At 53.9% G+C, this 10,169-nt stretch overlaps 1 long non-coding RNA gene across 3 annotated transcripts; it reads left to right on the top strand.

The window, feature by feature from the left end:
* The first annotated feature begins 2,052 nt into the window (after positions 1 to 2,052).
* Positions 2,053 to 7,684, top strand: LOC148183035 (uncharacterized). 3 transcript variants are annotated; one of them, XR_015773950.1, is made up of 4 exons: positions 2,053 to 2,620; positions 3,719 to 3,839; positions 4,977 to 6,407; positions 6,746 to 7,684. It is a non-coding gene; the product is annotated as an uncharacterized LOC148183035 (long non-coding RNA). The 3 variants fall into 3 exon arrangements; XR_015773949.1 differs by lacking the exon at positions 3,719 to 3,839; XR_015773948.1 differs by having other exon boundaries at positions 3,719 to 6,407.
* The last annotated feature ends 2,485 nt before the right edge of the window (positions 7,685 to 10,169 follow it).

The following is a 10,169-nucleotide window of genomic DNA, read 5'->3' as shown; positions in this document are numbered from 1 at the left end:
TGCTCACGGGGCCACTGGGAATGAACCACCCTTTGCCAGGGCAACATCAGGCTTGGATGAGGGCAGCAAGTACAGTCTGAGCAAGGAAATGGTTCCAAGCAACCTGAGTATCCTCCCCCTCAAGGATGCTCAGGGTCCACTCCACAGGCAGGGGGCTGGTGGGAAAATATCCGAGACAAACCTGTCCACAGCAAGGACAGAGGAAAACTTCCACTGCTTTTTAAATTATTATTAAATTTCCCCCCCTCCAACAAGGAAATCACAACCTCTGCTTGAAACTTCCTGTGTTATCCAGAGGAACATCCCCAAGTCCTGCCGCAGGCAGCTTCGGCCGCCCCCCTCCCCGAGCCCTGTGCCCCACATCTGGCCAGCACATTTCCCATCCCTCAGCCAGGCCCCGGCGGCAGCGGGGGATTTGTTTTTCCCTTTCCCAGCCAACATCTGGCTGAGCAGCAGAGGGGCAGGGCGGTGTGGAGCGGTGTCTTTGCCCTCTGGGCAGGGCTGGTTCTGCACAAGGGACCCTTGTCCTTGCCCCCGCATGGCAGCTTCAGCCCCAGGGAGCCAATGCCAACGCCAGCTCCACTTCCAGGCAGTGGGGGCTGCCCCTGCCCTTTGGTGAGTGCCCTTTGGTGAGGCTTGCGGGGACTTTGAGGAGGGAAAAAGAAGAAGAAAAATGAAATTCTTTCCTTCCCCTGCTGTCCTGGGGCCAGTGTTTGAGGCAGCCACAGTTCCCATCCCTTCTGGCTGCTCCTCTCCTCCTCTCGGTGCTGGCTGACCCGCCGGCCTCCGGACACATTTATTTATCTGATCCCAGCTTTATTTAGGATATGTTTCCAGGGCAGCCGGTACAGAGGGAGGTGTGGAGGGCTGCTGAGGGGGTCTGCAGCTGCAGCCCTCCACCCAGAGCCCTGCGGGGCAGCCTGCAGCGTGCGCACCTCTCGGTCACCCCATCTGCACAGCAACCCCACCTCATCCGCTGCACCTAAGCCCTGTGTGAGCTGCCCAAGCTGGGAGCCCTTCCCATGGGAGAGCCCTTTCCTTGGACAGCTGTGGGGCTGTTTTCTTGGCATGAGCAAAGCCATCCCTGGCAACTGTTATTCCCTGGAATGCCAACATTCACCTGCAGGGAAGAGGCTCCCTGTGCACACTTCAATAAAGCAGAGCTCAGCTCCTCTACTTTGCCTTTTCCCCCCAGAACTGCTGCACCCCGGCTGGGCTTTGTGCCAGACTCAGGCTCCCCTCTGCCATCCCACCACCAGCAAAGTGAGGATGGGGGTCCTGATGGCTGTGAGGGGCTGCAGCTGGGGAAGCAACTCTATCCGAGGGAAGCGTGCTTGGAGCGCACCGCGAGCGCCTGGAAGGAATATCCCATCCGGCACTGGCAGGAGAGAGCACATTCATGAATGCTGCTGGGATTTAGCTTCTCAGCATCTGCCTTCTCATGTGCTGGAGGGATTATAAAAGGAAAAGAAACAAAGCCCTTGGATCTGACCTGGCTGAAGCAGTGCCCTGGCCGGAGGTACCGGGTGGATCTGGCCCAAGGTCTGCAGCCTTGGCCATGCACCCATTTCCCCAGGAGCAAGGTGGGTTCCCTCTGTGTGCTCCGGGCAAAAGCCAACGTGAACCTTGTGTCTGTGGTTTGAAACAGCTGGCCAGATGTGCTGGGCTCACCCAGGGGAGTACAGGGGGATGTCACAGGGTTTGTTTGGCGTTTCTGCCTGCTTGCCCTGTCTCAGGACGAACTCAAGGAGGAAGAGGATGCTGCAGGGCATCAGGGGTGCTGTAGGCAGCCAGGGATGCTGCAGGGAAGTTGGGAAGGCTGCCTGCCTCTGTTTTAGATGGGAGAAGCACAATCAGAAGCCTTTTTCATCTCTGTAACCACCAACAAACCAGGCTTTGTGTTTGTGGTGCTGTTAATTTAAGGAGACAAACAGTTGGGCTGGAGGTGCTAATTGTCCTGACAAGCTGCACTGGGCTCTCACCACACCCCCCACGCTGCCTTAAATTCAGGTGCCTTCAGCTTTTGCTCCTTGCTACAGCTGTGCTGTGGTGCTGAGCAGATGCTAGGCCTGGGCAGAGGGTCTTACCCAGTTTGGGGGAGTCCCTTGCCCTCAGGGGATTGGGATGAGGATGTGTCCCCAGCAAGAATGAATAAACCTCTCCTCTCTGTTCGCTTGGTGCTGCTTTGCAGTGTTGCCACCTGGGTACCTCACAGGCAGCTTCTGTACAGGGATGGGGTTTTAGATCCCTGAAAAGTCACGTGCTGGGGCTTTGGAGCTGTGCTGGACAATGGGACAACCCCTCTGGACCAGCCCCACAGCACTGCTGCTGCTCCCCCAGACCCTGCAAGCGGTTTGGTGTGAGATGGGCTTTATTTACACCTGTAGGGGTTTGGAGGGCTGTGACTGTACTTCCCTGTGACTGATGCCTTGTGCTCTTCCTTGAGCACAGAACACATCACTCCCCAGCATTAGTTTTAAAAGGGAAATCAATACAGCCCATTTATTTTCAGCCTGGATTTAGGATGCTTTGGAAGAGGAACTGAGCTGTGATTTGGAGGCAGCAGACTCACCATCTTCTCCAGAGCTTGTCAGACAGAGGATCCAGCTTTTAGCACCAGGTAGATATTGACTGATGTGTTCTCAAGGAACAAATGCCTCCCTGTGTGAGTGGGGAATTCTCTGAGGGCATGGGAAGGGCTTGGAGCACGTGGGAGAGCAGTGGTGAGCTGTGCTGGCTGCTTGGGCTGATGTTGTGTATCCAGTGAGGTCTCGGGATCTCACTGGACTGGGGCAGGCCTGGGCTTGGGGACCTCGTGATAGAATTGTAGAGGGTTTTGGGTTGGGAGGGACTTTGAAGGTCACCCAGTTCCTGCCATGGGCAGGGACACCTTCCACTATGCCAGGCTGCTCCAAGCCTTACTCAGCCTGATTTTGAACTATTTGTGAGGCAGCCACAGCTTCTCTGGACAGCCTGTGCCAGGGTCTCACCACCCTCGCAGGGAGGAATTGCTCCCTCTGATTCCAATCTAACCCTGTCCCGTCAGTTTGAAGTGGATCCCCCTTGTCCTGTCACTCCATGAGACAGTGTCAGCTTGAAGAAACGCTGTTCCTCACCGAGCCAGAGCTACAGCCCATGAAAACCAGCCTGAGGCCACAGCAGGCTCTGGGCAGAGCACTGGGGGGGCTGGGAGCAGGGTGGGAGGTGAGGAAGATGAGGAAGATGTGCTGCTGCTGCTGCTGCAGGATGAAGTGTGGGGCTGCCCTGCTCGGCTGGGTGCGACACGGAGCGTGTGTTGAGGATGCCTCGGTGTCCCGGGAATGTCACTGTGGGGACCCTCCTGCAGCGGGCAGAGCTCGGGAGCCCAGGAGATGGCACCAGCGCTCCGCGCTCGGCCGGCCGGGAACGGGAGCGATGGATGGAGGGATGGATGGAGGGAGGGATGGATGATGCCGGAGGGGAGGGTAGCGATGTTCCGGCGGGGCTGGGACGGGCAGGGGCCATGCAGACCCCACTGCCAGCTCGGGCCGTTGTCTCTCCCAGGTCTGGGTGGGGACACGCTGGGGACTGATCCCCCTGCTCCTGGTTTGTCACTCGTGCTAATTTGGGAGGGTCTTACCTTGCTGCTATTTGGCCCCTTGTTGTCCATCTCTGGTGTCACTAATCCAGACTGGGAAGGTGTGCAGCAGCTGCTGCCTTCCCAAACACACATTTGCAGGTGGATCAGAAGCACCAGAAGAGCAGCAACTCGAAGCCCTGATCCTGGAAAGCCCTGGCTGCTGCTTCACCTGTTTCTCTTTACCTGGGAAGGTGGTGGTTGCTCCAGGTGCACTGACCTGGTCAGGAAAGATGCTTGTACTCCCTCTCTCCATCCCCAGCAAAGCTCACGGTGCCTGAAGCCCCCCAGCCTTTTATTCATTCCCATCTAATGTGTGGATAAATAAGCAGAGAAAGATGTGATGACACCACCCCCCCCTTTCACATTGCTCCAGCTTCCAGTGCTGTGGTTTCCCTCCCAGTCAGGTTTAACCGTGGGATTTCTCTCCTGGCAGAGGAACCCATCTGTCTTGGAGCGGATTAGAAAGATGTCACTTCGCCGGCACAGCCATTTATCACGGCGGCTGGGGAAATTAGCAGGGCCCGAGCAGGGAGGAGGGAAACTGGGCTTGTCCTGGAGCTCTAAGTACAGGCTGTGGGGAATTCTAGCTGGACTATTTCTAGCTTGGCATTAGTTTGTCCTGAGAAGAAAACCAGAGCCTTGGATTTCCCCTTCAGGTCCTGATGTGGCAGAGAGCAATAAATTCTATCAAAATTTACAGGGCAGAATAACTGGGCTCTCTCAAGCATTGGGGTTTTATCCAAAAGCTAATATCCTCCTTCCAGTTGTTAATTCCAGGAGCCAGGGTATAAATGAAGCCATAATAACAACAAGGGTGGGACAAACCACATCACCCTGTTGTGGTTTGCAGGGTTACCTGCACCTCTCTCTGGGAGCAGCCCGGGGGACAGCAGTGGACAAGGGCCCTCAGTCACTGTTTGCCAGATGAAAACATGGCAAAACTCAGGACAGGAAATATTTTTTTTAAAAAAAATGAGGTTTTGCAGCCACAGTGCTGCAAACAAACGAAGAGTAAAATGCAGATTAGAACAGATAAAAATTCCTTGGCAGTGTCCCCTTTAAGCGTCATATATTTTTATCTTGCTCTGGTTTTATTTGCTGGAAAGAGAAACATAAAGAGAGAAACATTCAATTAAACCTGCTTTTCAGCTGGAGCCCCCAGGCTGTGTCACTGGGGGCTGCAAGATGGGGCTCTGCCAGGAATCTCCTCTGCACTGTCCCCATCGGGGAGGGCTCGGGGTGGTGGGACCATGTCTGTCTGTCTCCTCCCAGCGCTGTCACACCCAGCTGGTGGCATGGGGCTGTGTTTGCAAGGCAGCACTGATCACCATAGTAACAAGGGACTTATTTCTGGCAGGATTTGTCCCCCTGGCTGCGTGGCAAAGTGGGGCCGTGTCCTCAAGGACACACCGGTGTTACGACCTCCTCCTCTTTGTGACAGCAGCCTCACCCCACCCATCACCTGCTGCCTTCTTTCCTGGCTCCTCTCCGTGCCCTTTCCTTCTGACCCCTGCACTGCCCTGGACTGGTGCTAGAAGGACCCAAGTCCTGCAGTGAGGAGGCTCCATAAATCCAGGGGTCAAAGCTGGGACTTTTGGGGCAGAAACTGCCTCTTTGGCTGCCTGTGGGGACTCTCTGGTGTCCACACTCCACCAACACAAGAGGAAGATGCTTACAGGATGGTTTCTGCTTGGGTCATCGACTTTTCCTTCTGGAGGGTGAAATGTTGGAGTTTCCATGAGCTGTTTCAATCCACAAAGACAAGCAGCAGTTTCCAGATGGCAGGTATGAGGATGGGGGCCAGCTGTGAATCCCAGCATGTGACATTTTCCTGTCAGTGCAGTAGCTGTGGAAAGAGTCAGAGAGAAGGTCCTGGGGATAAGCTTCTCCCCAGACCAGTCAGGGTTTCTGTGAACGTTCCCTGCCTGAGCAGGCAGAGCTGATTCCCAATAAAAACTGGCAATGTGAAGGATCCAGGTCATGTGCTGGTGGGAAGGAACAAGCCAGTGAAGGTACAAGGCAGTGGAGAAGATGCTTCCAGAAATAATCCCCTTGTGGGTACTTGGATTTGTTTTGGTGGCATGGGAATCTTCTGGTCTGGGTAGAAGGTGCTGGTTAGCAGTGGTGTGGCAGGAGCAGCTGCAATATAGACATCTGTCTCCTCATAACTAGAGTGAGACCAATGCCTTATTCCCTTGCATGAATTCATCAGCTGGCAATGACTTTCTGTCTCTATTGACCCTGGGCTGGAGCTGAGCCAGGGACATGGAGGGAAAAGGGTCTATTTACCTATGAAAAATACTCCTGAGGTATCTTAAACCTCTTTGAGCTCCAAAACCTGGTGGGACCTGGATGTGCTGTGCATGGGGAGTTGCTGGTAGGGCTGGAGCACTCAGTAAGGGTGCAGGGAGCCTCACTGAAACCTCAGGTGATGCCCAGTGGGAGAGCTGCTCTCCAGGCATACCAAAAATGTCAGGGAGAGTGGCATCTCAGCTCAGCTCATCTCCTGCCAGGACCTTGCAGCCCAGTAGCAGCTTCACAGAGCCCCTGAAAGCTGTCATCCACTGACATGGCACAAATAGAGCTGTTTCACTGGGAAAAAAATCAGAAAAAACATCCTCTGTGTTGTTTCCACCTGATGTGCTCTCGGTGAACCCCCGGCTCTGTGCACTGGGGTGTGCCTGGGTCACGCTGCAGATGAAGAGACAGAAGTAGAAATGACAGAAATGGGACAAGAGCCACCAAAGACACACTAGGTCAAGAAGGAAATGGGGTGAAAATGTTTAAGGTGAGAGAAGAGCCCCCACCCCTGGGGCATGGGTTTGCTTCAGCCCTTCCATCACCTCCTCAGCCTTCTCCAGCCAATGTCCCTCTTCTCACCCTACTGCTCCATCCCCTGCATCTCTCCAGCTGACCCCATCCTCATTCCCACCCTCTCCCATGCCCATCAGAAGCCCCAGTTAAGGAGCTGTACCTGCTTCCACAAAATCATGCATCCCTCTCTTAATCCTGTCTCCTTAAATAGATGGAAATTCCCAGTTGTTACTGACTTTGCTCATTCCACAGACTCTGAGAGGCACATCAAATTTAACTCCTGTACAGGTCATCATTTTTTTTATTTTCTAGCTTGTTAGAAGGGCCAGGTACACCCCAGAAGACTTTCCTGTGAAAGCCAAGGCTGCCAGGATATGTGTGCAGAAAGGATCAAGAAATCTTCATCGGGATGCAGACGGTGCCCTGACAACCCAGACCCACAGGAGGAAGAACTCAAGTTGGAGGAGGAAGACTCAGGCAGGAGGAGGAAAGGATGTAAAGGAAGAGAGAGCATGGAGACTGAGGATGGGTTTTTGGAGTAGCTTTGGGGTTTATTTGTTGGAAACTGGTCCTTTGTCAAACAAAGAGTGTGTGGGGAAGGTCAGGCTCGATAAATCTCCCCAGTTTGAAAGCAGGAATCCAGAAACACCCTGGAATGTCCATTCCTGTGATTTGTAAGCATCCAAAACAGTGAAGAGTTGGTTCAAAAGACGTTTTGCCTAGGAAATGTGAATTTGCAGTGCAACTTCTGAAGACAAAAACATGAAGCAAACCCTGATGACTGAATCCAGTCAGGATTTCTGGTGGGGTGGGTTTGGCTCCTGTTCTTTCCTTGCAGTTCTTCCTGGCCACCTCTGTCTTTGCAGGGAGGACAACAGTCCTTTTTGTGTGAACAAAGCTCTTTCCTATCATTTCTAGCAAGAAAGTGTCTGAAATGCAGAACCCTGAGAAGGGGATTCAGGAAACCGGAAATTCAATCCTATTGAAAACTCAATCTTGCCCAAATTCTGGTTTTGGGAGTGCTGTCACTGACCCCCAACCCTGATTTTCCAGCATGGCTCCAGCCCTGGGATGTAGGGAACATCCTCAGCCTGATATTGACACGAGGTAAGGCACTGAATTTGGACAGTCTTTAAATATTCTGCGCTGGAGTGACTTGTGAATGTTGTGTGGTTAATGGGAATTAATGGAAATGAAATGAGAATGGTCGAGAAGCCTGAGAGGACTAAACTGCCCTGGGAATAGGCTGGAAGGGAGAAGTGTTACCTGGGAAGTGCCTGGGGAGGTGGCTGCTGGCAGGGGATGGAGTTGGGGATGGATGGTGAGGGGAGCTGGGGGATGATGTGAGAGAGGACATCACACTGCAAAAGCTCAGGGCAGATGTAGGAGCAGAGCTGCCTGCAGCCCCACAGCCCCCAGTGCCTGTCTTCCCACAGGGGCTCGGCTCACCTCCAAGTCTGGCTTGTGGGGTTTTGTGTTTATGCTTTTTTTCATCTGGAAAACTCTCATGGGGGCAGCTGTTGAGAGGCAAAGAAGCTGAATTGGATTTTTGTGCCTGCACGAAGTAGGCTCTGGTTACATAGTCCGAGAGAATAGGATCCTAAATTGGATTTTGCTGCTCACTTGGAATGGGCTCCAGTCGTGTGGGATTATTGGGGATTTAAAGCTAACATATAGGAAATGATAATGAAACCATCACCCAGCCAAGAAGCTGGGGAGCTGCTACATTCACAAATGAGGACTCTCCCAATTAACACCTGAGCCATGAACAGAGCATTGCTTGGGGTGCTGGAGAGTAAATCAAAATTTACAGGATCACAGGTGGTTATTATCTCCTCTTCTAACGTGAGACAAAGGCACATGCACCAGCATGGCCAGCTCCATCCCACTCATTTCCTTTCCATGCCTTTTCCATCCAGGCAGGCCCTCATGGGGGGCTTGAGGATTTTTGAGGTCCTGCCTGCACGTGTCCATGGATTTGCAAAATCCCTGTGTTCTCCAGTAAAATCAATAATAGATTTTTTTTTTTTAAGAGTGAAATTTAGGGTGCTTTGCTGGCTTTGCCCAGTGCTGAGATTTAATGTTTGATTTGTTTCCACCTTGCCTCAGCTTTGTTTTGGCCCCAGAAATGTGAAGGCTAGCTGGCAGTGTCATTTCTCCTCTTGTTTTAACACCACCCACCGGAGCACTGGGACATCAGGTGGAATGTAGCAGAATCAGCTGGTGCTAGTGTGGGCAGCCCCTGCTCCAGGGGCTGGGGACAGTTCAGTTTGGGGAGTGCTCCCATGAGATGCTCAGCTAGAGATTGTGGCTGAGAGCTGGGGCCTTGATCTGACCCAAGAGCTGTTTTTATGGAGAGATAATCCAAGTGGAGCTGCAGGAGCGCGTTTGGCCCAAGGGGGGTTTGGTCAGCAGGTGGGATTTGGGGGTGCAGCGGCTTGTGGGGCTCCCTGGATCCCTGCAGAGCCATCCTGGTCCAGGGAAGCGGGACCTGAGTGGTGCTGGGGGCTCCTGGCAGGTGGGGAGCGGGGCTGGGTGCATCACAGACTGTGCCACTCAGCCTCCTGCTCTGGGAGGCTGCTCCCAAAGGGCTTCCCTGGCTTCTCTGAGCTGGGGCTGGCTGCTCCCCAGCCCTGCCCTCCATCCCCCTCACTGCCTGCACATCCCCCCGTGCCCCACATCTCCGGCTGCTCTCCTGCCTCTGCTTGGCTCTCCTGCCATGCTGGGGGTGAGGAATGAGTCCAGAGGCCCCTCCTGCCACAGGGGGCTGCCCAGAGACCCCAGCCCCAGGTTTTGGGGCTCGGGTTGGAAAAGGGGAGCATCGAGGGGAGGAGGGCTGGAGCAGAATTGTGCAGAGGCGGTTTGTTCTGTGTCCCTTGGGTGGTAGGCTCTCACCTCTGCCTCAAATTACAAGTCATGTCACATCTTGGGAGGCTTGAAATTGTGTTTCTCAGCAATGTTCCCAAAGAGATTAGAAGCACTGAGATGGCTGAAATACCCTCTGAGCCCGGAGCAGAACAAGCCACTGAACAAGGAGTGGGACAGGGAAAGAGCTGCAGCATCCTCACCAGGGTGAGGGGAGGACTGGGGGTGGCTCAGCCCTGGTCCCACCCCAAATCCCTCCTCTCAGGGCATTGTTTTTTCAGTGCTGCTATCAGTTTTTTCATCCTGGTGCTCATGGGGGGTATGGGGAGAGCTGGGGTAGCCACCTCCCCTGTGGCATGGGATGGAGGGGCCCAACCACCATTCCAAACAGTTCGTGGTGTCTTTTAACCCATGAAGCACAAGGGCTGCTCCCCAGATTTACAGTGGAAAGTGAGGAGCTGTGATTTATGGGACTGAGGAAGGGCCAAGCAGCCAGGCAGCAGCTGACCCTGAGTGTGGGACTGGTGTCCAGGGCTGAGAGAGAAGGCAGAGATCCAGAGCTTCCTGATACGAGGCAGGAGCTGCCTGTCTTTCTGGAGCTTGGCTGCTTATTCCTACAGCTGCCCAGCTCTAACACTTGACATCTTTTTTTTTGCTGCTGGAGCCCCTGCACAGCAGAGAGCTGTGTTGGCTGTGGGTCTGCATCCTGGTCCCCACTGTCCCCCTCCCCTCCATCCTTATCCCCATTCCTGGGACTCTGCGGAGCTGTCTGAGATGTCACCGAAGCGAATTGGTCCCAAGGTGCTGCTTTGAGGGCCTGGCTGACAGAGTGATTTGTGATCAGCTGGCTGAACCGACACAGCACACAGCA

Source organism: Pseudopodoces humilis, chromosome 16, assembly GCF_049639895.1.
Source record: "Pseudopodoces humilis isolate 2021_Gansu_Grassland_sample_001 chromosome 16, ASM4963989v1, whole genome shotgun sequence".
Lineage (NCBI taxonomy): Eukaryota > Metazoa > Chordata > Aves > Passeriformes > Paridae > Pseudopodoces > Pseudopodoces humilis.
This window is presented reverse-complemented; position numbering and strand designations above follow the sequence as displayed.